Genomic DNA, 23,561 nt, shown 5'->3' on the forward strand with positions numbered 1-23,561 from the left:
GCCGCCGCAGCTGCAATTCCGATGTAGTCGCGCCCAACGTCGCCTCCTCATTGCCCCGCCGTGTCCAACAGCCTCACCGTCGTCCACTACGTCGAGAAGAGCGAGCCCCGAGCGCTCCCTCGCCCTGGAGGCATTGCTTTGTCCTTGCCTTCACCACCGTTGCCGGAGATCCCCTTCGCCGTCACGCTCGCTCCAGCTCGTCTCCGACCTCGCCGAATAGCCTTCTGTGACCACCGTGAGCTCCTGCATCTCCCCATCCTCCCTGTTCTCGCCTCCGTTCGTTGCAACGACTACAACGAGCTCAACCGCACGCAACGCCGCCGAGCTCGTCATCGACATGTCTCCGGCCACGCAATCGCCTCGCCACCCTGCCTGTTAGCCTCACCACATCGTGTAGATCACGTAGGAGCTGGCCCCGTTCTTCCAGAGCCACCGCAACGATGAGTCCGGCCTCGCCTGAACTCCGGCGCCGCCGCGAGCTCACTTCCGGCGAGCTCCGTCCACCCCCGCACCTCCCTTTAATCTCCCTAGATGCGCACGGGCATGGGCTATCCTCTGGTGCCCCTGGCGTGTCGATCCGTCGCCTCTGGCGAGTTCCGAGCAAACTCCGCAGCGGTTCGAGGTCACCGCCGGCGAAACTCCGGCGGCTGATGTCGTGGCTCGTCATTAGCCACTAATGACCCAGCTAAACCACCCCTAGTGCCACTGCCATGTGGGCCCTGTGCCTGTTAGTTTAATTTAATTTTCTGTTTATATTAGTTCATAACCCACTGGGACCCACACGTCAGCATTGACTTTGCTGACGCGGCCGTTGACTGGTCCCACATGTCATCCACCCAAACCAGCCCTGTTACACTGACCCGTGGGTCCTAGCCATTAGGTTTGACTCTGGGCGACCCTGTTGACCAGCTGACGTCACAGTGACGCAGTGCTGACGCAGTTAACCATTTTCTGGATTAAAACAATTCCGGAAATTCCAGAAAATAGCCAAAACTTCTAAAAATCATAGAAAATCAATCGTAGCTCCAAATCAAATAATTTATATGTGAAAAATTATCAGACAAATTCAAGGAATCCATCTGTACCATTTTCATGCATGTTAGAGCAACTTAACATTGCTGTTTAGATAAATCTAGATAATTCACTTATATGAGTTCATATTTTGAGTTTGCATTTGAATCTTTGATTCAAATGAACTCAAAACACCCTGTTTAGAGCTGCATTAGCCAAAACACACTCATCTTGCCATGTCACATTACGCATCATATTGTTGCATTGCATTGATGGTGTTTCCTCTCTGTTGCCGGTGTTGTTCCCCCTCGGTAGACGTTGTTCCGATGTTGTGATCGTGGACACTGACGAAGACTCAATATTATCTTCATAAGTGCCAGGAAGCAAAACCCCCTTGTTATTCTGATACAATCCCACTCTCTCGCTCCTGCTCTCTTTTACTGCATTAGGACAACAACGATTCATCTATTACTTGCCGTGGTAGTTGAACCCCTTATCCTTTGCATGACCTGTCATTGCCACAATAAATAGATGAAACCCACTAGCATGAGTAGGAATCGTTTGAGCCCTGATGTGCCTACTCATTCATGCTTGTTCGTCATGCCTGCTATTACTTAGAGTTGTGTCAGGTCTGATTCATCGGGGATGAATTGGAACAATGATGAACATGTCCTACTATGTGTGAGCTAAGTGTGTGAACACGATTTGGTAAAGGTAGCGGTGAGAGGCCATGTAGGAGTACATGGTGGGTTGTCTCATTGAAACCGTCCTTAGGAACTGAGTTCTGTGTTTGTGATCCATGAACAGCTACTACCACGCATTGGACCCGAAACCAATGGACCCTCTCGACTTATTAACTGCCCCTGTCCTCTGTCGAGGAGTTGCAACTAGTTTCTGGTGTTTGTAGGATATGTGTTGGCGGTCGTGCGTAGCGCTGATCCTAGGGGTGGGCTATGATGCGGTAGATACACCATGGCACGGTGTACCGGGCGCCCGTTTGGTGTCTCGGTAACCCTGCACACATTGTTTGGGGCTATGAGCGAAACTCCGGCCGGATCTCCTCGCGGATGGAACCCGAATAGGCGATAAACCTGGACTAGAGACTTGTGTGGTTAGTCAGGTCGTGGCCGACTCCCTCGCCAGGCTTCCGCTTGAAGGTTGCCGAGATACACGATGTGTACATGGTGGTAAGTGGCGAGAGCGTGTGTGAAGAAGTACACCCATGCAGGGTTATAAATGATCTATTCGAATAGCCGTGTCCGCGGTAAAGGACTTCTGGGTTGCCTATAGCAGTTCATAGACAAGTGAAAGTGGATACTCTAAAACTCGCAAGATAAGTGTGAGTGCTATGGATGGCCTTCTCATAGGGAGACGGGAGCGGATCCATAGTGGTGTATTGAATGGTGAATATGTGGACTCGTGTGCGCCACCTCAAAAGAGTTGCTTGCAGTCGTAGTTCAGGTTAGCCACTGAGTCAAAGCTGGCTTGCTGCAGTTAAACTCCACCACCCCCCTTGTTGATACCGATGCATATGTAGATAGTTCTGATGTAAGTCTTGCTGGGTACATTTGTACTCATGTTTTCCTATTTTATGTTTTACAGAGAGACGTCAGTCTCGCTAGTAGTTCCGTGTGGACTTCGATGTTTATCTTGATACCTCAGCTACGATCTTGTGCCCTCGGCAGGATCTGGTAGATAGTCAGGCTTCTTAGCCTTTTTCATTTATAGATGTCTGTACTCAGACATGTTAAGCTTCCGCATGTGCTTGAATTGTATGCTATGATTGTTGGGTCATGAGACCCATGTTTGTAATATCTCGCTCCTCAGAGCCTAATGAATAAATGCTTGAGTCGTAGAGTTATGTTGTGATGCCATGTTGTATTTACACATATCGAGCATATTGTGTGTATGATTGAAATGCTTGGTATGTGTGGGATCCGATAATCTAGTTGTTTATACTTGGCAGCCTCTCTTATGGGGAAATGTAGTCTAGTGCTTCCATGAGCCATAGTAGTCCGCTACAGCCCGGTTCACCGGAGTCCTGCTAGCCCAGCACTACTGCTCAGGACACTTGACTGGCCGGCATGTGTTTCACTTCGTTCCTGTGTCTGTCCCTTCGGGGAAATGTCACGCGGTGACATCCGGAGTCCTGCCTAGCCTGCTACAGCCCGGTTTACCAGAGTCCTGTTAGCCCAGTGCTACAACCCGGATTCACACACTGCTGACCGACATGCTCGAAGTTGATTCATGTATGCCTGTCTCCATGGGTTAGTGCCGCTTTGGGTTCACGACTAGCCATGTCGACCCGGGTTCTCTGTCATATGGATGCTAGCGACACTATCATATACGTGAGCCAAAAGTCGCAAATGGTCCCGGGCCATGGTAGGGCGACACCCGTGGGAATACCGTGCGTGAGGCCGCAAAGTGATATGAGGTGTTACCAGCTAGATCGATGTGACGTGGAATCAGGGTCCTGACATCCCGGCCCTCGAGCGAGCTCAGCCGCCATTGGTATGCCAGGTCACGATGCCGTGGTCAAGGCCAGGGGGTGAGGGTTAGAGAGCCAGTAAGACCTCCTAAGTCGCGATGCTCAGGAGCCCCCCTTTTTACGCGCAAGAGAATCGCACGAGAGAAAAGGAGACTCGCGGTGCCGCCTGCTATCCTTCCCATGGGGTCCCTGTGGACAGGCACACGAAGAAACATGGTTTGCCGTTACTGTCGCCTGCTTGCCGCTGGTTGGTCCGGATGAAGTGAAGGCACTGAGGGCCTGGTGAGGTGATGTGCACGGCGTGTGCCGCGAGCCAGAGCTCGACCACTCAGATTTGTTGGTCGTGGCAGGGACGGACCCATGCACCAGCGCCGTGCCTGTGTAGAGGCCCCGAGGGAGGCGATGATCGAGCAGGTGATAGCAGTTGGCAGGTGAAGCATGAAGAGCAGATCAACTTAGGTGAATGCAGGAAGATACATGCCACCGGGTCCAGCCCGAGCGGCGTGGGGATGATGCAGCCCGAGGGGCGCCCCCAACAAGGTAAGCTAAAGACATAAGCAAAAGGGATACATGCCTCGGGGACAGACCCATGTGGCCTGGGAATAATGCAGCCCGAGGGGCGCTCCCAGCTTAAATGAACTTGGAAGATGTCACCTGGTTCTATAGACGAAGTAGAGTTGGTGCAGCTGAAGCCACGCGTTGAAGGAATGGCTCCTGATGAGCCACCGGGACCCTGAGCCTCGGGAGGCTCTGGGGGCTCAGGAGGTTCCCTAAAGACCGTCCCCATCTCCTCCAGAACGGCGTGTAACCTGGCTTCCTGAGCCGCCAGGACTTGTCGCACGTTGCGCTAATAGGACAACGTTACGCTCGGCAAGCCAAAGGGCATGCGAACATAGCTGTGTGGTGGACCCTCACACCGGCCTGCACGTGATGGCCAGAAGCGTTCCTGAGATGCGGCCCTGTTGAGCCCTGGGATGTCGATGTAGACGCGCAGTTCAGCACCCTTGCCTGGATGGTGAGCCGCGCTTGGTGAGCGGCTGTCGCCGCGCATGGCTCTCGCGTCTTGTAGCTCTTGGGTGGTCTTGGTGATGAACTCCTGGGTGGTGGGCACTCCTTGCCCTGTGCTCTCTTGAGGAAAGCGTGTCGTGAAGCACGCTTCCAAGTGGTGCGCAAGCGCCTCCCTCGTGAGGTTGGCAAGGTCTGAGGCTCTCTAGGAGAGAGCCCCCGAGTTTTGCCCGAGGAGGGCGCCGGGCGCGCTTTCCTATGCGGTGGAGGGAGGCGCCCCTGGAGCGGGCGCTGATCCTGACGAGGCTCCTGACGCGACGCCATCTTCTTGGGGTCCTGCGCGGCGCGACAGCTTCTTCTTGGGGATGGTCTCCGAAGGGCCTTCACTTCTGCTGTCAGGGTTGTCGATTGCTGCGGCTTGGAAGGCGCGCTCAAGGGAGCACACCGCATCCCTTTCTTCTCATGGGACCATGATGATTCCTCCGCTTCCTGGCATCTTGAGAATGTTGTAGTCGTGATGAGTGACTGCCATGAACTTGGCCATGGCCGGATACCCGAGGATGGCATTGTACGGCAGGCGGATGTGCGTGACGTCAAAGTCGATGAGCTCGGTGCGGTAGTTCTTGCGCTCCCCGAAGGTGACATGCAGGAGGACTTGCCCTATCGGTGTGGTGGAACCGTCAGTCACTCCTGAGAAAGGCTTGGTTGGCTGGAGCTGCTCATAGGGCACTTGGAGGTTGTCGAACGTGTCGACGGATACGACGTTGAGCCCTGCGCCGCCGTCGATGAGAGTCTTGGTGACTTGCACATTGCTGATGACTAGGGAGCACATCATAGGGAGTGTGCCAGCGGTGGCTGCGCACTTGAGCTGGTCGGCCGAGTCGAAGGTGATGGCGCATTGGGACCACCAGAGCGGGCGCGTGGCCTCGAACTTGGGGAGCGCCGCGTTCACCTTGCGAGCGTACTATTTGAAGATGCGCTGAGAGGCTGGGGCCTGAGAACTGCCCAAGATGCAAGCGATCGCACACGGCTCCTGGAAGCCCCCAGCCCCCTCGTCTTGGTGATGGTCGTCGTTCCTTCTTGGTGGCGGCAGTGGGGGAAGACCAGCGTTGCCCTGGGGGCGATCCTCACGAGGCCGGTCCCTCCAGGCGCCCTCGCGAGGTTGGTCCTACCAGCGGTCCTCACGAGGCCGGTCGTGCCACTCCTGGCGCGAACCACGGTCGTCCCAGCGTCCACCTCCGCGTCCTCGTCCACGGCCGTAGCCCCGGTCATTGTGCTCGGGGCAACGACCGAAGCGTCCTTCCCGTATGGCTCTGAGCTCTTGATAGTTGCTGGTGTTGTGGGTGTTCAGGTTGTGGAAGGCGCAGAACAAACGGCCGTTCTTGGATGACTTGGGCTGATCTTTGCCCCGCTTGGTGTCGGGCTCCGCTACGAGCACTACTACCTCTTTACACTTCACGTCCTTCGCCTTGGCCTTCTTCTCCTCCACTCCTGCAGCTGGCAGCTCAAGGAGAGAGAGGCGCCCCTCCTCAGCTCTTGTGCACTTGGTCGCCAGGTTGAACAGCTCCTGAGATGTGCAAATCTCCTCGTGGATAGCCAGCTCTTCCTTCATTTTGACGTCACAGACTCCGTCTGAGAACGTGGAGATGATGGCTTCGTCCGTGACCTTGGGGATCTTGAGGCAGGTGTTGTTGAAGCGCTGGATGTACTTCTAGAGGGTCTCTCCTGGCTGTTGCTTGATGCGGCGTAGATCACCCGCAGCCGGTGGGCGATCGCGAGTGCCCTGGAAGTTGGCGACGAAGCGGTCGCGCATCTCTTCCTAGGAGGAGATCGAGCCGTGCTGCAGGTTCAGGAGCCAGGAGCGGGGCCCATCCTTGAGAGCCATGGGTAACCAGTTCGCCATGACTTTTTCATCGCCATTGGCCGCTTCGATGCTCAGCTCATAGAGCTGCAGGAACTCCGCGGGGTCGGCGGTGTCATCGTATCGAGGAGGTACATCTGGCTTGAACATGCCAGGCCAGGCGACGTTACGCAGTTCGGGGGTGAAGGCACGCCAGCCAGCCATGGTAGCCGGGGCCTACTTCTGAGGCGGAACTTGGTCTTGGCGAGGTCCGCGCTGTGCCACTGCAGGCGGCACGCGGTCTTGGCAAGGTGGCGCGGGGAGCGGTGGTGCAGCTTCTCGCGGCCACGGGATTTCTTGGCAGCTTCTTGCTTCACGCGCGGGCGCTGGGCGCGGTGGATCACGCCGCGGAGGCGCGCGCCTTGGTGCCAAGGCACTGTCTTGGGGTCGAGGCGGTGGAGGCACGCCATGAGCCCCCTCGCCCGCGGCTAGTTGAGGAGGAGGCAGAGAGTGGGATGGCGTCGGAGAGCCCCCTGCGGCACGGACGAGCTTGGCGGCGCGGTCGAGCCACTCCTCATAGGGGTCGTCGACGGGGCGGTAACGCAGGAGCTCGTTCACCGCGATGAGCGCGACCCATGCCTCCATGGGAGCACAGTGCACGTGAGACGAAGAACCAGCAGGGGTGAGTAATGGAGTAGCGGTGCGGCCGTCCTGCCGCACTGAAGGATGCAGCTAGGACGCCTGCTGCTCGTTCCCCACCGGGCCAGTGGCAGCGTTGGCGGCGGGGGATGGAGAACGACGAGGTGGCCCGCTGACGGGAGCCATATGAGCGACGCTGGCGGCGAGGGCAGCCCGACGCACAGCTCGAGCACGGCGAGCATCCGACATGGAGACGACGAAGCGACGGAGCGATGGACTGACGGAAAGGAAGCTAGGACGCACCCCTACCTGGCGCGCCAAATGTCGGATGTGGGGTTCCGGCTAACCCTTAAGGTTCGAACACTGGGGTGCGCGCGAAGTCTTTCCCTTCTACCGATCGCTCTAGCTCGCTAAGATCTTGCGGACAAACTCGAGGAACTCGCAACACAGAATGACACGGGGTTTATACTGGTTCGGGCCACCGTTGTGGTGTAATACCCTACTCCAGTCTGGTGGTGGATTGCCTCTTAGGCTGATGATGAACAATACAAGGGAAGAAAAGCCTCTTGAGGTTGAGGTGTTCTTGTGCTTTCGGACTTGTGTGTATCTCTGGGTCTGATGAGATCTCTCTTCTCTACTGTGGTGGCTAGTCCTATTTATAGAGGCCCTGGTCCTCTTCCCAAATGTCGAGCAGGAAGGGAGCCAACAACGGCGGGAAAATTTGAAGGGGGACAGCCAGTATGAGCCATCCTGACAAAAGCGGTCTTCGCCTATGAAAGGCTCTGGTGGTGACGCCGTCTTGGGCTCCAGGATGACTTCCGTCTTGCAGTCCATGGTCTTGGTCTTGTTGCACCGAAATGGCAACCTTTGCCTGATGCCTCGGTACTCCGCGGTTGTGCTTGCCCCCTTTGCACCAAGGAGGAAACGTCATGTCGCCCTTGCCTGATGTCAATCGTCATGGCTCGCCTGGCGCCCGCCTGGTGTCGATCGTCATGGCTCATATCACGAGAGCCTCGTGAGGTTCGCCTCGCCTTGATATCTCCGCCCCTCATGAGCCTGCCTGACTAGGCCGCTCGGGAGGAGGTCTTGCATTGTCCGCCTCACGAGGCTTGGACCCTCGCGAGGGTCTTGGTTGCTTTGTTGGTGAAGATGGGCCGTACGGCCTGCTGCTTGGCCACGTCGTGGGCTGCAGGCAGGCAGGTCTAGGGACCCCCGTTCCCAGAACGCCGACAACTCCGCAGATTGCGCTGGAAGGCAGCTGCCATGCTCGGCAGGCCAAACGGCATGCGAACATAGCTATGAGGTGGACCCTCACACCGGCCAGCACGCAAAGGCCAGAAGCGCTCCTGAGATGTGGCCCTGTTGAGCCCTGGGATGTCGATGCAGACGCACAGCTCGCCACCCTCTCATGGGTGGGGAGCTACACCAGGTGGGCGGCGGTCGCCGCGTATCGCCCTTGCTTCCTGAAGCTCCTTGGTGGCCTTGATGACGAACTCCTAAGCGCTGGGAGCTCCTCGGCCGGTGCCATCCTGAGCGAAACGTGCCGTGAAGCACGCCTCCACGTGGTGCCCGAGCGCCTCCCTTATGATGTTGGCCAGGTCTAAGGCCCTCCAGAAGAGAGCCCCCGATCCTTGCCCGAGGAGGGCGCCGGGCGCGCCTTCCTATGCGAGGGAGGGAGGCGCCCCAGGTGCGGGCGCCGATCCTGAGATGGCACTGCTAGAGGCACCGCTCCCCTAAGGCCCTGTGTGGAGTAGCTGCTTCTTCTTCTTGGGGATGGCATCAGGAGGGTACTGCGCGTCCTTGCTGTCATGGTCTTCGATTGCTGCGGCTTGGAAGGCGCGATCGAGGGAGCACACCGCATCTCTTTCTTCGCAGGGGACTGTGATGATTCCACCGCTTCCCGGCATCTTGAGGACGTTGTAGCCATGGTGGGTCACTGCCATGACCATGGCCAGGGCTGGATACCCGAGGATGGCATTGTACGGCAGACGAATGTGAGCAACGTCGAAGTGGACGAGCTCGGTGTGGTAGTTGTCGCGGTAACCGAAGGTGACAGGGAGGCGAACTTGCCCTATCGAGGTGGTGGAGCCGTCGGTCTGTCCTGAAAAGGGCTTAGTAGGCTGCAGGTGATCATAGGGCACTTTACGGCTGTCGAACATCTCGACGGACAGGACACTGAGCCCCGCACCGCCGTCGATGAGGGTCTTGGTGACATGGACATTACTGATGACGGGTGAGAAGAGCATCGGGAGGACATTGGCGATTGCCGCGCATTTGAGCTGGTCCGCCAAGCTGAAGGTGATGGCATGCTTGGACCATCTGAGCGGGTGCGTGGCCTCGAGCTTGGGGAGAGTTGCATTCACCTCGCAAGAGAACTAGTTGAAGATGCGCTGGGAAGCCGGGGCTTGAGCACCACCCAAGATGCAAGCGATGGCGCACGGCTCCTGGAAGCCCCCAGCCCCCTCATCCTAACAGTGGTCGTCATTCCTCCTTGGTGGTGGCGGCAGCGGAGGGAGACCAGGATTGCCCTGAGGACGGTCCCCGCGAGGCTGGTCCCTCCAGGCACCCTCACGAGGCTGGTCTTGCCAGCAGTCCTCACGAGGCTGGTCGCACCACCCCTGGCTGGGGCCGCAGTCGTCCCAACGTCCTCCACGTCGTCCTCCTCGGCCGTAGCCTCGGTCATTGCGCTGGGGGCATCGACCGAAGCGTCCATCTCGAATGGACCTGAGCTCTTGACAATCGTTGGTGTTGTGGCTGCGCACATTGTGGAAGGCGCGGAATGGACGGCCGCCCTTGGATGACTCGAGGAGGTCCCGGCCGTGCTTTGTATCTGGCTCTGCCGCGAGTACGGCCATTCCCTTACGCTTCACGTCCTTGACCTTGGCCTTCTTCTCCTCTTGGTCTGCAGCAGGGAGCTCGAGGAGGGAGAGACGCCCCTCCTCAGCTCTTGCACACTTGGTTGCTATGTTGAACAGCTCCATAGTCGTGCATAGCTACTCGTGGATGGCGAGCTCCTCCTTCATCTTGATGTCACGGACGCCATCGGAAAATGATGAGACGATGGCCTCGTCCGTCACCTTGCGGATCTTGAGATGCACGCTATTGAAGCGCTGGATGGACTTCTGCTGGGTCTCTCCCGGATGTTGCTTGATGCGGTGCAGGTCACCTGCGGTCGGAGGGCGGTGGTGAGTGCCCTGGAAGTTGGCGATGAAGCGGTCGCGCATCTCACCCTAGGAGGAGATCGAGCCTGGAGGCAGGTTCAGGAGCCACGAGCGAGCGCCATCCTTGAGAGCCATGGGAAACCAGTTCGCCATGACTTTTTCGTCGCCGTTGGCCGCCTCGATGCTCAGTTCGTAGAGCTGTAGGAACTCTGCGGGTTTGGGGGTGCCGTCGTAGCGAAGAGGCAGATCCGGCTTGAACTTGCCTGGCCAAACGACGCTACGCAGCTCAGGAATGAAGGCGCGGCAGCCCGCCGTGGCCACCGGGGCCCTTTGCTGATGGTGGGCTTGGCCTGGAGGTCCGTGCACTGCCGCCACAGGCGGCACATGGTCTTGTCGTGGTGGTGCTGGGAGCGATGGAGCGTTTTCTTGTGGTCGGGGAACCTCTTGGCAGCTTCCTTCTTCGTGCGTGGGCACACGACGTGGTGGATCGTGCTGCAGGACCGCGCGTCTTGGGGCAAGGGCACCATCTTGACGCGGTGGAGGTGGTGGCACTCCGTGAGCTGCGCGTCTCGGCGCGAGGGTGCCGTCTTAATGCGGAGGCGCTCCATGAGCTACATCGCCTGCGGCTGGAGGTGGGCGAGGCGGCGAGAGGGATGGTGCAGGAGATCCTTCAATGGCGCTGACGAGCTCGGCGATGTGGTCCAACCAGTCCTCATAGAGGTCGTCGACCGGGAGGTAACGCAGGAGCTCGCGTGCCATGAGCAGCGCAGCCTGCGCATCCATGGGTGCGCGGCGATCGTGAGACAATGAGCCGGCCGGAGTCAGCAATGGTGACGCAGTGCGGCCGTCCCGCCGCACGGAGGGGTGCAGTGAGGACGCTTGCTGCTTGTTTGCTGCCGGGCCAGTAGCGGCGTTGGGAACAGGAGATGGAGAACGACGGGGAGTCCCACTGACAGGGGCCGTCTGAGCGACACGGGCGGCGAGGGCGGCCCGACGCTCGGCGCGGGCTCAGCGCACGTCCGACATGGATGTGGTGGAGCGGTGGAACGCGGATCAGCGGAAGGAAAGCTTCAGCGCACCCCTACATGGGGCGCCAAATGTCGGATTTCGGGTTCCGGCAAAACCCTTGAGGTTTGAACACTGGGGTGCACACAAAGATCTCTCCTCCCTCTAGCTCACGCCCTCACCGCAATCTAAAGGCTTAGCGCGTCGAACTCGTAGAACAAAGGGACACAAGATTTATACTGGTTCAGGCCACCGATGTGGTGTAATACCCTACTCCAGTGTGGTGTAGTGGATTGCCTCTTGGGCTCAGGATGAACAGTTTCAACGGAAGAATAGCCTTCTGAGAAGAGGTGCTCTTGTGCTTGGCGAGTTTGTGTGGTTGCCTTGGTGGAATGGATCCGTTCCAAGATGATATGAGATGAGATCCCTCCCTACGATGGTGGCTAGTCCTATATATAGAGGCCCGGGTCTTCTTCCCAAATATTAGGCGGGAAGGGATCCAACAACGGCCAATTTGAAGGGGGACATCTAGTGCAAGCTATCCTGACAAAAGATGGTCCTCGCCTCCCAAAGGCTCTGGTGATGACGCCGTCCTGGGCTCCACGGTGACCTCCGTCCCACCGTCTTGCTGGTCTTCGTCTCGTTGCACCGATATGGAAACCTTTGCTTGACACTTCGGGACACCGCACCTGTGCTTGCCTCTTTAGTACCAAAGAGGAAATGAAGACACTGCGCGCGCTGGCACCCGCCTGGCCCTGGTCGCCATGGATTGCATCACAGGAACCTCATGAGGAGCCCCTTGCCTTGATCTCTCCGTCCCTCGCGAGCCAGCCTGGGGAGACCGCTCCCGAGGAGGTCTTGCGTCGTCCGCCTCACGAGGCTTGGCCCCTTGCGAGGGTCTTGAGTGTTTGCTGGTGAAGATGGGTCGTACAGGGCCGCTGGTGGAGCCATGCCGTGGGCTGTAGGTAGGCAAGTCTGGGGACCCCCGTCCCCAGGACACCGACATCACCGGCAACGTAATCTTCCCTTTAGGATGACTCCTGCCAGGGTTAACTCCTTGAAACGTGCCAGTAAACTCTAGGTCTTCTTCTCCTATCTAAAGCTTGCTGATGACTGCTGGGGAAATCAGATTCAACCCGGCCCCGCCATCCACTAAGATCTTTGTGACCTTGAGGTTGCGAATTGTCGGGGAGACCAACAATGGCAAGCATCCTACTGCGCTAGTGCGGCCAGGGTGATCCTCCTCCTCAAAGATGATTGGCGTGCGGGACCATTTCAGCGTTTTGCGGGCCTGTGGCACTGGCTCCACGGCATTGATCTCTCGTGCCCATCGCTTGAGCTGGTGGTGGGAGGCGTGCAAAGATGCACCTCCATCAATGCATAGGGCGTCAGTGCCCTTCTGAAATTCCCTTCGTTAGTGCCCTTCTGAAATTCCGACTCACTGGTTTCCTCTTCATTCCCTCCGTCACTCCCACCATCACAAACTTCCTTCTCTTGACCCCTGACGGATTTTTCTTGGTTCCGAAAGGGTTTGCGGGGGTGATTTACTTCACCGCCTCGGCCCTTTCCGCCAAAGGCATTCTGACCTTTTTCCTTATCACACTTATCATATTCCACTCTCTATTTCTTGACAAGCTGCTCAACTTGGCAAAACTCCTGGATGTCATGGCCGTTGGTCCGGTGGATCTTGCAGTACGGGCCATCGCCTTTCCCAGCTTTCTCGGCGGCAACGGCTTCCCGGCAGGCTATGCAAACAGCAACTTCATTGCCGGGGGCCTCAGCCTTGGCCTTCTTGCCGGTACTAGGTATGCCCGAACCTTCTACAGTCATGAATGACTTATCTCTTGGCTTCTTACTACGCTTCTTGCCCTTTCTCTAACTAGTTGATTCATCTTCATCCTCTAAATCAACATTGATGCAATCCTCCTCTCAGGGAAACTTCCTTCCTTCCTCTATCCGAGCACACTTATCCGCCAGTTGGTATAGCTCCTTCACAGTCGTGGGCAACTGCACATTCATCTTAGAACGAATGTGATGGTTGCGCACATTGGATTGGAAGGCTGCTACAACGGCTGTCGGATGGATATTTGGAATATTCCTTTGAACTTCACTTAATCTTTGTAAATACTTACGAAGAATTTATCCTTCCATTTGCTTGGGAAGTTGCAGGTTGCTGGGCCTGCCGGGCTCTTGGTGGCCACCGATGAAGGCACCGACGAACTCGTGGCACAAGTCTGCCCATAACGAAATGGAGTTCTCCGGCAGGTGCATCAGCCAAGACCTCACATTGGACTTGAGGGCCAAAGGGAAGTAGTTGGCGAACATCTTCTCATCTCTTCCCCTGGCAGCCTGAACAGTGACGGTGTAGATGCTCAGGAACTCTGCCGGGTTCAGCCTCCCGTCAGACTTCTTAGGTATCCCTGGCTTGAATGTGTGAACGGACTGCCAACAAACTTGCCGCAGCTCACGTGTAAAGGCAAGGCAGCCGACCACGAAAGGAAGACACCTGCCAACACCGAGCGTAGGCTCGACGACATTGAGGTCGCCACACCCGTCGGTCTGGCGTATGTCGTTGTGGCGCCGATCGATGACGATGCGCGTGTCTCCCCGCCACCTATCCTCTAGGGCTCAACATTGGCCTAGACGTGCTCGAGGATCAGAAGAAGCCATCGATACATCATCGGGGTCTTGATTCAGCTGCGCCCGTGTCGGCTGCCGTGGTGGGGACTGCACCATGGGGACGGCCCCCTCTGTTCGGCCAGCAGTACGGGCGGTTGCTGTCACTTGGGGAGGTCGTGGCGAGCCAGCTCGTCGTGAGCCCCCAGCTTTGGCGAAACCGAGCAGGCTCTGGATGGTGGCATGCCATTCATCCATCTGCTCAGCCGTTGGTGGAAACCTCAGTAGCAACATAGCTCGCGCCGTAGCATCCGTGATTGTGCTCGGCATAGATGTTGATGACGTCGACCACACCGTCACCTGGCTCCTGATGGTGCCAGCGGCGGCGACGGCGGTGGTCCCGCGTCCACGCAACTGTGGGATGACCACCTGGGCTGCAGGGTCGCGCGGCGGTGGTGCTCGAGAGTCAGCGGCTCCGTCAAGCGTAGCAGTTTGGTCAGCTCGTCCAGGAGGAGGCACATGGACCGCGGTCGCTCCCACTGTGGGGTCGGCCGAAAGGCGATGGCTCACCCCGGATCGAGGGCCGTTGCTGCGGTTGTGCCCGTCAGTGGGAGGAGAGGGTGCAGATGGAGTGAACCCCTCGCCTGCACCTTGTGGAGCATGACCGCCAAGCCGTCGCTGATGTTGTTCTCCTCCGACATCTCCAGCCCCCGTGTCGGCCGCGAGAGGAGTGGTGATGGCGCCACCTGCTCCAATCACGCCTCCAGCAGCGTTCACATCCTCGCTCGCCCCTGCATCCTTCGACGCACTGGAGGCCGTGGGCGGTAGAGCCTTCGAGGTGGACGGATGGGCCGAAGGGCAGGACTTTTCTTCTTAAGCGCCATGGTCGATGGCGTCGTCGAAGACGAAGATGGTGATGAAAATAACGCGTTGCGCATGCTTTTAGGTTCACGCAAGCGAGCCCCCTACCTGGCACGCCAAAGATGTCACGGGGACCAGGAGGCCCCTTGCTGGTTCAGCAGGGGGACGTCACATTGCGCAAAGAGCAGACCAGTGCACGACAGCACAACAGAGAGCACACAAGAAATTTACCCATGTTCGGGCTGCCGCGAGGTGTAAGACTCTACTCCTCCTTTAGTGGATTGAAGGTGGAATGGGGATGGTGGAGCGCAATACACTTTCCCGGCAGGGGTTGCCATAGGGCAGCAGCGACTATGCGTGTATGGGGGTGTGGGTTCATCAACTTTCCAACCCCTCATACGGGTGCCATGGGCCTCCTTTTACAGATCAAGGGGTCACCACAATGGCAAAGTATTCATTACCCACTAATATGATAGCGAACAGTGCTATCATACTTAACTCTGCTGGCTGACAGGGTGCATTAAATGCACCAGTTAGTTTCACATGACTGGTTGCCCGGCAAGGCTTGCCGGGCTATCTTGCCAGCTCCGTGCCTGTTCTCTTGACACATTGCTGGATAGGTGTCATCTACGGGTTTCTTCTTTAGGAAATGTCTGCCATGTGGAGAATGGTTTCCACTTAATCACCATGCGGCTTGACACCACACTGATTGATGACGTGAGTCATGCTTGAGTGGTTGGTGGGGTGGTTCTGCCCCCGCGACCCCGGCAGACCTTGCCGGGGTGCTTGGGTTGCCTGCTTCTGGTGGTGGCCTCGCCCCTTCCGGGCTCGTCTGCCCTGCAAGGGAGGCCCTTCACTTGCCGATATACTGCTCCTCTGGCTTGATCTTGGTCCATATGAGTTGTATGTTGGTCCTTCAAATCTCTTGGTCCCTCAATCTTTGAGTTAAGATGGTGCTTCAATCTTCTTCTTGTGCCTATGCACAGTCTGGGCAACAGACCCAGGGTGTGTTGCACCGACAGGTGGTCGGACATCCGGTAGCTGGCGGACGTCCGGTGCAAGGGCGGTTTCGGGCACGGGATGAACAACTAGGGTTCATGGTGGAGGTGGCAAAATTTGTCGAATCCGAGCGATTTTGTGGGTGGAAATGGTGGATGCGAAGGGGAAAAGCTAGATCCACTCATGGAAAAGCAAATCCATGGATCAAATCCAACAAAACTTCATCACACCAACAAATTAGAAAAAAATTTGGGGCTATTTTTGGTTGGGATTTTCGAAATGGGGGAAGAACACAACAAAATCAAGCTAGAAAACAAAGGGTAGGGGCTCCAAATCCGTGATCAACGTGGCTCTGATACCAAGATGATGTAGGATAGAACCCTAGATGGGTGATCTTTCACAAAATGGAGGGTATCCTTTGGAGAACACGAAGAGCACGAGGAGAAAACATGAGAGAAATCACTCAACCAACAAGATTCAGTCACACATATGCTAGATCCTCGGAACACAAAAGAGATACACAATCCATGATCAACAAGGGATGATACAAGTAGCACGTTCTTCTCCATCAGGAGGTCTTGAAGGTCTTCCCGTTAGGGGTCTTGAATCCAAGATGGATCTTCTCCGAAGAGGCGACTGTCTTTCTCAGTGGAGTAGATCCGGATGGATGAGCGAGGCTCTATCTCACATATGAGCTATCACAACACTTACCTAACTAGGAGGAGGAGGAGGTCTATATATAGTCTTAGTGCAAATGGGGGCAAAGTGAAGGGTACATGGGCCTCGGGCCCGAAACTATGCGCAGACAGGTACCGGACGTCCGGTGGCTCACGAGCGTATAGACGTTCGGAAGTCGCCATCCTTTCGTCATTTCGGCCCGATTGAAGTGGCACCGGATTTCCGGAGATGTCCGATCGTCCAGTCGTCGGTCGTCCGGTGGCTTCGGACATCCGGTCGCTGGGAGTTGTGGGTCGTCCGGTCCTGGATGGACGACCGGCCACTGTAGCGTTCACTGGCCTGGCTTCTTCTCGCTTGCATGGACTTCAGGGACCGGACGTCCGGTCTGAAGCGGTCGTCCGGTGGTTGTAGATCTTTTTGCAGTTCTTCTTCTTGTCCCTCATACTTGGTGTCCTCGTCCTCTTGTCCGTTGGATGTAGCTGATCCGTGGCCTTCCTCCAAGTATCTGATCACACATCGTGTCTCAGCTTGAGGTAGTATCCATGTCGCATGTGTAGAAAGTGGTAGTTCGGAGAGGAGCGAGTTCACCTTATCTTCGATAGCCTTTGCTCGAGCTCCTGTCATTGGTCCAAGTGGTGTCGTGGGAGATGTTGATATGTCCATGTGGATGACCGTGGGATGCTCCGCAACAGACCGATTCCCCAACGAACACAAGTCCAAACTTCTACCATGAGCGAATGGACCCTTCAAGGTGCTAGAACGCTACAACAACAACGCCGACAAGATCGACATCCCATGAGACAAGTACTCCATGAGCAACATCTTCAATGTCAAAGATCTTTCTCCCTGTCATGGTGATGAAGATTTCGATCCGAGGTCAGATCTTTCCCAGGGGAGGGTAGATGATGCGGAGCATCCTATGGTCATCCACATGGACCTACCATCGTCTCACCAAGTTCCAAGAGGACCTATGACACGAGCACGAGCTAGATCTCTCGAGACCGAGGTGACTTCCTTCCTTAGTGATATCACATATGATCCACTCGAGACATGGCTACTACCTAATTCCAGAATGTTGTGCATGATTAGGTACCAAGAGGACCCTCCTGAAGATGCACGTGAAGATGGACAAGTCCTCAAGTTCACGGATGAAGAGAAAATGGAAGGAGTCAAGAACAGCTCCCAGGACCCGGACATCCGACCATGACCCCGGACGTCTGGCCCCTGGAGCATCAACCACAGGGGTCGCCTAGCCGCCAAGAACCTGCAGGCTCCGGACATCCGGCCCCAGCCTAGACATCCGGCCATGCCCGGAATCTGACCGAAGCCCGGGAATCCGGACACCTCCTGTCCCGAAAGCAACGAGGCCGACCCCTCTAGCCCGGATATCCGCCCCCCAACCCGGACATCCATCCCCTCGGGAAGGCCCAGACATTCGGCCCGACGCCCGGATGTTCGGCCCCATCTGTCTGCGCATAGTAAAGGGACGAGGCCCGTGTACCCCTTCTCCCACCTAGACTATATATACTCCTCCTCCGCCCTCTTTCTAGGGTTAGCAATGTGATAGCTCATATTAAAGATAGAGCTTTGCTCATCCAGCTGGTTACTTCTCCATTGTAGTCCACGGCCTCTTCGGAGAATATCCCCCAAGCGGATTCAAGACCCCTCACGGGAGGATCCCTTCAAGGCCTCCTCACGAAGATGAACTAGTTACCTCTTGTGTTGTCCTTTGTTGCTCTTGGATCGTGTATCTCCATGTGTTTTGATGATCTAGCATATGTGTGACCGAATCTTGTTAGTTTGAGTGATTCAATCGTGTTTCCCCTCATGTTTTCCCCTCGTGTTCTTCGTGTTCATCACGGGATCCGCTCCTTTCGTGAAAGATCGGGCATCTAGGGTTCCACCCTACATCAACCCATTTTGGTTCTTATTGCATTTGTGGTTGGTTGAGTTGTGATTTGAGTCTCCTAAGGTGTTTTGGCTACTTACATGTACACCTACATCAACCCATTTTGGTTCTTATTGCATTTGAATCTTGTTCTGGATAACATAGGGACGGTTACATATTCATCCACCACGGGTGAATTATATCACGCCATTAAATACATCTACCACGAGATTCCACGCCGACGACGACGATCCATCCTTTGAGACCATCTTCAACTGGAAGCAAGGCCGATTACCCCCGACTTCGTGAAAGGTTAAGTGTGACGAAGGTATCCATTCCGTCATATACTTTTCCTTCCTCATCTTTATAGCCCCACCATCTTTGCGAATACCTTCATACCTATTGAGACTAGCTATCCTAGTATTGTCGGGCTTCACGAAAACTTGTTGATGTGGAGCATCCCAAGGTCATCCCATGGACCTAACATCGTCTCACCAAGTGCCTAGTGGACCCATGAGACGAGCACGTGCAAGAACTCTCAAAACCAAGGTGACATCTCTCCTCTCACAATTCCACTTCGATGCACATGAGACATGGCTACTACCTCAAACGGAGACATTATGCATACTTAGGTACTAAGGAGTTAGCCATGGAGAAGCTCGGGAGCAAGGAGGATCGAAGAAGGAAATCATACGCGAAGACGGAGGAGAAGATGGCCAAGTCTGCACTTGCCCGGATGAACCGGACCTCTGTCCGAACGATTCAGACCCCGGCCCGAACGATCCGGATAAGTGGCACCTGAGACCAACAAACCTCCCCGCGAAGCCGGATGGACCGGACCGACACCCGGATCATCCGAAACCACCCGGACGTCCGGACCAACTACTGGTCAGCCGGACCTCCCTCATCAGCTGCGACACATTCGAACAATCCGGATGGCCGCCCGGATCATCAGGACCCCTGACATCCGGATCATCCAGGCCACCATAGGAATCATTCGGACCACCACCTGCGTGTGTGTTCTGGGCCAAAGCCCATGTACCCCTTCGCCACCTTTGCCTATATAAACAACTCCTCCTCCACTTTTCTACGGTTAGCAAAGGGTTAACTCATATTAAAGATAGAGCTTTGGTCATACACTTGGTTACTTCTCCACCGGAGTCTACGACATCTTCGGAGAAGATCCCCCAAGCGGATTCAAGACTCCTCATGGGATGACTGAAAGTGCAACTATCCCTAGGTGGTTTTGGTAATTCATAACAACATATAGCTCATTGAGCTAATACTATTCCAAGATGATTATTTCAGGAAAGCTCAATGATTGGCATGGCATGGATGTGAAAGTGGAACCCTCAAAATGCTAAGGACAAAGGATTCGCTCAAGCTCAAAACCTCAAGACTCTTCATTTTATATTTTAGTGATCCAAGATCACATTGAGTCTTTAGGAAAAGCCAATACTATCAAGGAGGGATGAGGTGTTACTTAATGAGCCTCTTGCTTCATGTGCTTAGTGATATGCTCCAAAACCCTCAACTACTTTCCCATATCCACATATGACCTAAACCCTAAGCCAAACTCGGTCCTACCGATTCTTCCTATCCGGCGCCACCGAGTTTCACTTGTCATTAGCCACTGCCAAACCCTAGCAATTCGGTCCTACCGATAGGGATCTCGGTCTCACCGAGATGGGGTTGCAAACTCTCTGTTTCCCTTTCGTAACTTTTCGGTCCCACCGAAAGAGCGAACCGGTCCCACCGAGATTGCAATGTAAACTCAGTGTTTCCCCTTTGTAACTTTTCGGTCTCACCGAGTTCCACTCGGTCTCACCGAAAGAGCAAATCGGTCCCACCGAGTTTGCCTGACCAACTCTCTGGTTAGCTCATTACCAAATTCGGTCTCACCGAGTTTATGTAATCGGTCTCACCGAGATTACGTTATGCCCAAACCCTAACCACATCGGTCCTACCGAGTTGCATGTCAGTCCCACCGAAAATTACTAACGATCACTAGGTTTACATTTTCGGTCCAACCGAGTTTATTGATTCGGTCCCACCGAGATTGGAAAACTATGTAACGGTTGGATTTTGTGTGGAGGCTATATATACCCCTCCACCTTCTTCTCATTTGAAGAGAGAGCTATCAGAACACACACACCATTCCAACTCATATGTTCTAAGAAGAACCACCTACTCATGTGTTGAGACCAAGACATTCCATTCCTACCATATGAATCTTGATCTCTAGCCTTCCCAAGTTGCTTTCCACTCAAACCCTCTTTCCACCAAATCCAAATCCTATGAGAGAGAGTTGAGTGTTGGGGAGACTATCATTTGAAGCACAAGAGCAAGGAGTTCATTACCTACACACCATTTGTTACTTCTTGGAGAGTGGTGTCTCCTAGATTGGCTAGGTGTCACTTGGGAGCCTCCGACAAGATTGTGGAGTTGAACCAAGGAGTTTGTAAGGGCAAGGAGATCGCCTACTTCATGAAGATCTACCGCTAGTGAGGCAAGTCCTGTGTGGGTGATGGCCATGGTGGTATAGGCAAGGTTGCTTCTTCGTGGACCCTTTCTGGGTGGTTGCTTCTTCGTGGACCCTTCGTGGGTGGAGCCCTGTGTGGACTCGCGCAACCGTTACCCTTGGGTGGAGCCCTGTGTGGACTCGCGCAACCGTTACCCTTCGTGGGTTGAAGTCTCCATCAACGTGGATGTAGGATAGCACTACCTATCCGAACCACGGGAAAAACACCCGTGTCTCCAATAGCGTTTGAATTCTCCAAACCCTTCCCTTTACATTCTTGCAAGTTGCATGCTTTACTTTCCGCTGCCTATATACTCTTTGCATGCTTGCTTGAATTATGTGATGATTGCTTGACTTGTCCTAAATTAGCTAAAATCTGCCAAGAACTAAAATTGGGAAAAGGTTAAGTTTTTATTTGGTCAAGTAGTCTAATCACCCCCCTCTAGACATACTTTCGATCCTACAAGTGGTATCAGAGCTTTGGTCTCCATTTGCTTGATCTCCATAGCTGTTGGTGGTCATAGCCTTGATTTCACAACCTAGGAGAGTATGGCATCTAGCGAGGGAAGTTATCACCGTAGAGGTCCTTACTTTGATGGTACTAATTTTGCTAGTTGGAAGCATAAAATGAAAATGCATGTTCTTGGACATAACCCTGCCGTTTGGGCTATTGTGTGTGTTGGTTTGCAAGGTGACTTCTTTTATGGGAGAGAACCGAACCGTGAAGCTACCGCGGATGAGTTGAAGATGTTGCAATACAATGCTCAAGCTTGTGATATTCTCTTCAACGGATTGTGCCCCGAAGAATTCAACAAAATCAGCCGTCTTGAGAATGCAAAGGAAATTTGGGACACTTTGATTGATATGCACGAAGGTACCGACTCCGTCAAGGAATCCAAGTTGGATGTGATTCAAAGCCAACTTGACAAGTTCAAGATGAAGGATGATGAAGGTGTCGCTGAAATGTACTCTAGGCTTGCTCTCATCACAAATGAGATTGCCGGCTTAGGAAGTGAAGAGATGACCGATAAATTCATCATCAAGAAGATTCTAAGAGCTTTGGATGGAAAATATGATACCGTGTGCACATTGATCCAAATGATGCCCAATTACAAAGATCTCAAGCCAACGGAAGTGATTGGAAGAATTGTTGCTCATGAGATGTCACTTAAGGATAAAGAGGAACTTCACAACAAATCAAGTGGTGCCTATAAAGCCTCATGTGAAGCCCCTACATCATCAAGTGAGAAACAAGACTTCAATGAAGAATTGAGCTTAATGGTGAAGAACTTCAACAAGTTCTACAAGAGTAGAAGCAAAGATAGAAGCTTCAAGTCAAGGTCCTACAATGACAAAAGATCTTCTAGTCGAGAGCGAAACTGCTACAATTGTGGAAGACCCGGACACTATTCCAATGAGTGTACGGCTCCCTACAAAAGAAGAGAAGATTCTCCAAAAAGAAGAAGCAAAGAATCACCACCAAGAGAGAGAAGGAGTAGAGATTATCGTTATGAACGAAGATACTCACGGAGAAGCAAGGATTCGGAAAGGAAGGAAAAATCATCAAGGAGCTACACAAGACAAAGACATCAAGCTCATGTTGGTGAATGGGTATCCGGCTCCGACTCCGACAGCCACTCCGAGAGAAGTTATTACTCCGGCTCCGAAGATACTCAAGATGAAGGTGTTGCCGGTATAGCACTTGTGTCAACCAACTCCTACAACATATTTGACTCACCAAATGAAGGAATTGGAAAATGCTTCATGGCCAAAGGTCCTAAGGTAACACACCCCGAGTATGTTGATTTCAATAGTGATGAAGATGACTTGTTAGGTGATGATTTGCTTGGTGACAACTCTAGTGATGAACACTATGATGAAATGTCAATTAAACATGCTAATCAAGATAAAACGAATGACAATGATAAGGAGAAGATTGAGGCTCTAACTAAAGAACTAAAAACTCTTAAGTTAGCTCATGATACTATCTTCGAAGATCATCGAGAACTTTTAAGAGCTCATGAGAAATTACGCTTTGAAAAGCTCAATCTTGAGCAAGAGCATGAGTTCTTAAAAGCAATCAATGATGATCTCCGCAAGAAAAGTTCTTCTTACATTGCCAAGCGTTTACTCTTATCTACTTACATGCCTCAAGTCAAGTCTAACAAGAAAGATTCTTCCTCTAGTAGTAACAATGATCATGCTAAATCCAATATTGTTGCTTCTAGTAGTTCTCTTGATTCCACTAATGATTCTCTTAGCCAAGTTACACTTGAGCAAGAAAATAGCTTATTGAAGGGAATTATAGAGAAAGGAGTGTACAAAAGCCTTGCCGGGAGTAAGCAATTCGAGGAAATTGTGCGCAAGCAAGGAATGCACCGGAAGAATCAAGGTGTTGGTTTTGAACGAAAGTTCAATGCCAATGGAGTTGAGTGGGAAGAAGATCAATACCCCAAGACAAAGTTTGTCCCTCAACAAGAGAAGTATGCTTCTTTCAAGGGGACACAAGCTCAAGATGATCTTCCACCACAAGACTACGAGCAAAAAGGCAAGGACAAGCTTCAAGAGAAAATTGATGCATTTGAAGAAGCTCCAAAGACCTTAGTCAAGTGGATTCCCAAGACTACTTCAAGCTCCACTTCATCAAGTATGACTACAACTCCAAGGATTCCCATCAAGATGATGTGGATCCAAAAGAAGAAGAACTAGAGAGTTCTTGAGGGTGACTCCGCCAACATACTTCACTCTTATCATTTTGGCAAGAACAAGTGCAATCAACTTCCACATCTTGCACTAGTTCAAGGAGTCACAAACCCTCTTGTTGGTAAGACAAGGGACAAGGTGACCTA

Source organism: Triticum urartu, chromosome 4, assembly GCF_003073215.2.
Source record: "Triticum urartu cultivar G1812 chromosome 4, Tu2.1, whole genome shotgun sequence".
NCBI lineage: Eukaryota > Viridiplantae > Streptophyta > Magnoliopsida > Poales > Poaceae > Triticum > Triticum urartu.